The 5,000-nt window shown below is 37.9% G+C and overlaps 2 protein-coding genes across 4 annotated transcripts in view; one reads left to right on the plus strand and one right to left on the minus strand.

The window, feature by feature from the left end:
- The window catches only part of LOC115219670 (monocarboxylate transporter 5-like), a 44,181-nt gene that overhangs the window by 30,627 nt on the left and 8,554 nt on the right, over positions 1-5,000 (minus strand). Inside the window, exon 1 of one of the 3 annotated variants that reach the window (XM_036509630.1) lies at positions 3,208-3,570. The exons of 1 other annotated variant lie outside the window; for it this stretch is intronic. The gene's annotated coding sequence lies outside the window, so the exon portion shown is untranslated. Of the gene's footprint in view, positions 1-2,563; positions 2,746-3,207; positions 3,571-5,000 lie in introns of those variants that run through there. One more of the 3 variants, XM_036509629.1, reaches the window with a different exon arrangement.
- Positions 2,195-5,000, plus strand: part of LOC115219671 (monocarboxylate transporter 5-like) — a 101,682-nt gene continuing 98,876 nt past the window's right edge. The window contains exon 1 of the mRNA XM_036509634.1: positions 2,195-2,636. The gene's annotated coding sequence lies outside the window, so the exon portion shown is untranslated. The remainder of the gene's footprint in view (positions 2,637-5,000) is intronic.

The raw sequence follows: 5,000 nt of genomic DNA on the forward strand, positions 1-5,000 counted from the left end.
TCATGGGTTCGAATCTCAGACCAGGTGATGTGTGTGTTTATGGGTGATACACCTAAGCTTCACGTGGCTCCAGCAGAAGGTAATGGTGAACTTATATGCTAATGAAATCAGGAAACTGGCCCCATCATGGGCCAGGCATGGCTTGAGAAGGAACAAGCATTGTAAATCATATCTCTAAAATATATATACAATTTATTGTTTATATTTTGACTCAGTCACTCTGCGACCATACTGTGGTACCAACTAGAAGGGCATATTGAAACAATTCAACCCCAGAACCTATTCTTAAATCTGGTACTTATTAAGTCAGTTATCCTTTGCAAAGCTGCTATGTTATAAGTAGTAGTAGAGGACAAATGCAAAAACACTCTCACGCATAAAGATAAATTACTTGTTTGTAGTGTGTGTGTGTGTGTGTGTGTGTGTCTGCAAGCATGTTGAGTTATTTGTTAGTATTTTTTTTTTTCACTATTTAAATTCTTCCTCCAAGGGTAGAACTATTTTCTGACAAAAAAAAAAATTCCATAGGCGCAGGAGTGGCTGTGTGGTAAGTAGCTTGCTTATGAACCGCATAGTTCCAGGTTCAGTCCCACTGCATGGCACCTTGGGCAAGTGTCTTCTACTATAGCCTTGGGCCGACCAAAGCCTTGTGAGTGGATTTGGTAGAGGGAAACTGAAAGAAGCCTGTCGTATATATATGTATGTATATGTATATATATATATGGATGTGTGTATATATGTTTGTGTGTCTGTGTTTGTCCCCCCAACATCGCTTGACAATCGATGCTGGTGTGTTTACATCCCCATCACTTTGTGGTTCGGCAAAAGACACTGATAGAATAAGTACTAAGCTTACAAAGAATAAGTCCTGGGGTCGATTTGCTCAACTAAAGGCAGTGCTCCAGCATGGCCACTGTCAGATGACTGAAACAAGTAAAAGAGTAAATAAGTAAAAAGAGAGTAATTGGAATATGGATAAACTCACACACACACACACAAGTGTGACTTTAGAAATGTATTTTTCGTCTTAACTGTTTTAATTACAGGGTGTATTCAGAATTTTAGTAGGTCACCATCTCTGTCTAAAAACCTACCCCAGCCTTTCAAGGATGTCACTTAAACAGTTACTAATATGATTCAGCTCACCTCTAGTCGTAAAGGAAAATGTGAATTCATAATCAAAGTAAAAATACTGTTGTGTTGTCCATAAATATCTTCATTCTCACTGATTTTTGAATAAGTGTTCGTATCTGCAGTACAACTGAACTCTGTGAATGTTAATGATTTTTCTTTTATGTGCCAAAGAACTATATTAAGACTGTTATGTTTAAGTATAGCCGAGTTTTTGTAAGAAAGCTCTGTTAGTCTACCTTGTGTGGATATATGTAAATATGTTTGTCGGCACAGACATGGCTGTATGGTAAGAGGCTTGCTTCCTAACCATATGGTTCTAGGTTCAGTCCCACTGTGTGACACCTTGGGCAAGTGTCTTCTACAATAGCAATATTGGGGGAAGGGATAAGTCAATTGCATTGACCCCTGTGTTCAGGTGCTACTTATTTTATTGATCCTGAAAGGATGAAAAGTAAAGACAACCTCAACAGAATTTGAACACATAAGGCGACAAGTTGGCAGAAACGTTAGCATGCTGGGCGAAATGCTTAGTGGTATTTCGTCTGCCGCTACACTTCACTACAGTTCAAATTCCGCCAAGGTCGACTTTGCCTTTCATCCTTTCGAGGTTGATTAAATAAGTACCAGTTACACACTGGGGTCGATATTATCGACTTAATCCATTTGTCTGTCTTTGTTTGTCCCCTCTGTGTGTAGCCCCTTGTGGGCAATAAAGAAATAAGAATTTGAACACAGAAGGTAAAAACAGAAAAAATGTTACTAAGCATTTTGTCTGGTATGCTAACAATTCTGCCAAGCTTGCTGCCTTACACCTTTATGTTAATATTAGCATCATCAATGTGGCAAGCCAGCAACATTGTAAGCATGCTGGGCAAAATGCTTAACAGCATTTCATTCATCTTTACATTCTGAGTTCAAAATCCAAAACTTTGCTTTTCGTCCCTTTGGGGTCCATAATATATGTACAAGTTGAGCACTGATGTAATCAACTTACCCACTGCCACCATAATTCCTGGCTTTGTGCCATAATTTGAAACCGCTTAATATCATTTGCAAGTTTGCAGGAACCATACACATATATAAACGTGTTGTTGTATATAGTGTTTCTTCTCCAGATATTGCATGAGGTGTGTTGGTCCAGCAAGTCTGGGGACATTCCATTGCAAAGTCCAGTCCTTATTGTGATGACCCATGAGCCTCAATGACACTGAGAGCAATGCCAGCGGATTATAAACACATGATGTGGCATCCAGTAGTGGACAGGTCAGAGGATAGAGGCCAGAAGACTAATATGAACCACTTCTTCTGAGAGGCAAAAATAATAGGTTTGCACAGGACCAATATCCCTACCTAGAAAAAGTTAAAGATACGGAAACACCGATGACAATTCAAAATCAACAAAAAAAATCTGTAAAAACAGAAATCCAACCTGTGAGTAGCAGCCTGGAACCAGGAACAATGGAGAGAAGAAGTCAATATTCCATAGAAAGCAATGAGTTTAAGTAAGTATGTAAGGGTGTCGTTTGTAACTTGTGGAGTTTACTTTTGACCCTTTAGATGTTGTTGGTTGCTATTTTGAAAACTTGGTTAAGGAATTTGTTTTAGGAGTTGCTGTTTAGTAGATATTCTTAAAATGATAGTGTACAATACTATATAGATATGTATGTTTTTATACATGAATGTGTGTATGCGAGTATGTATGTAAATGTTTGTCTATGCATAGATATGTGTATATGTATGTGTGTGTATGTGTGTATGTGCATGTGTGTATATATATATACATATATATATATATATAGAGAGAGAGAGAGAGGAAGAGAGAGAGAGAGGAAGAGGGTGAGGGAGAGATAGATAGATAGATAGATAGATGCAGGTATGAATATATATACACACACATTATATATATATATGTATGTATGTATGTATGTATGTATGTATGTATATATGTGTGTGTGTATGTATGTATATGCATGTATATGAATATGTGTGTGTGTGTGTAATATTAATATTTACTATAAAGTACAACAAGTACAATGATTATTATAAATGGAAACGAAAAAGAAATAAAATTACTGTTATTAATATTCTGTTCTTCTTTTTGCTGCTGCTACTGTTGCTGCTGCTGCTGTGCTGTTGTTGTTGTTGTTGTCGTTGTTGTTGTTGTTGTTAATATTACTTTTGTTCGTGTTGTTCTAATATGAATATTATAATCAGCCGGTACAACATATTACACGATTTCTTAAAACATTTGCGTTGTATGTTAAATCAAAACAAAGAAAAAGAGACATGAAGAGAGAGAGAGGAGATAGAGATAAAAAGAGGGGGGAAGGCAAATAGAGAGGGAGAGACAGAGGCAAGGAGAGAGGGTTGGTTGGTTGGTTGGGTATTAAGTATCTCTTATATCCTTTTTGTCAGTCACTATAGGTTGTAGAATGCAGCAGTCACTAAACTGCGTTATATATTCATAAACGTTTACATATATGCATATACACACACACTCACTCACTAACACTCACTCATACATATGTACATAAATGCGTACTTACGTGATTATATAATTCACACATACATATATACATAGCTATCTGTCTAACAATCTATCTATCTGTCCGTCTATCTGTCTGTCAGCCTGCCCGTCTGTTTGTCTATCTATCTATCTATCTATCTATCTATCTATCTATCTGTTATCTATACATACACACACACATGCATACTCATGCCCATTTACGGTCTACATGGACTCAAACATATACTTAAACACACATATTTACACAAATATATATATATATGTGTATATATATATATATATATATATATATATATATATATATATATATATATATAACGGGAAGCTTTATGAAAATAGACAAAAGACGAAGGCAGGTGGAAAACAAACAAACAATTGTATTAGTATGGCGCTCAGGAAATATAAATAAAACAAGTCTTTAACGTTTCGAGCCTACGCTCTTCAACAGAAAGATACACAGAGAGAAAAAAAAACAGAAAGAAGGAGAGAAAAAAAAAATGCGTGCAGTAACTAACGAATCAACATGGCGATCTGATTTCGGCCAGAAGTCAAAGATCAAACATGAGACGCGAGAGCGAAATATGGGGAGATAATAGGGTTGATAATAGGGTTGAATGACCCTAGGATAGGTCTGGACAGGCGTATGTATGGGGTTGGTGTATGTATTAGTATGTATTAGTATGTATTAGTACGTATTAGTATGTATAAGTGTGTGTGTGTGTGTATGAGAGAGTATAAGTGCGTATGAGGGGTCTGGACGTGTGTATGTATAGGGTTGGTGTATGTATTAGTATGTATTAGTACGTATTAGTATGTATTAGTATGGCACATCATATATGATGTGATGTGTAAAGTCGTGTGGTGTAGTGAGGAGAAGAGGGGGAGGGAGAAGGGGGGAGAGAAGGGGGAGGAGAGGGGGAAATAGGAGAGGAGGGGACGAAGGAAGGGGAGGTAGGAGGAAGGAGGAAAGAGGGGGAGGGGAGAGAGAAGGGGAGTGAGGGAGCAGAGGGAAGAGGGAAGGAGGGAGGGAGAAAGAGGGAAGAAGGGAAGGGGAGTAGGGGTGAAAGGATGAAGGACTGAAGAAGTAGGGGTCGGGGGAGGAGGGGGGAGAGGGGGGTTAGATGAGGAGGGGGGGATAGTTGAGACCAAATGGCGTATTGATAGAAATGGTAAGACAACAAAAGAGTGAAAGAGACATCGATATTATGTAAATAGAGGAATTTATCTGTAAATATAATATGTGACAATTATTCGGTAGCCATGATAAAACTCCGAGTTTCGGATGTCAGGGCGGAAATCCACGTCGACATCTCTTCAGTTATCGGGCCATCAAAAAAAA

Source organism: Octopus sinensis, linkage group LG15 (genome assembly GCF_006345805.1).
Source record: "Octopus sinensis linkage group LG15, ASM634580v1, whole genome shotgun sequence".
NCBI classification, from domain to species: Eukaryota; Metazoa; Mollusca; class Cephalopoda; order Octopoda; family Octopodidae; genus Octopus; species Octopus sinensis.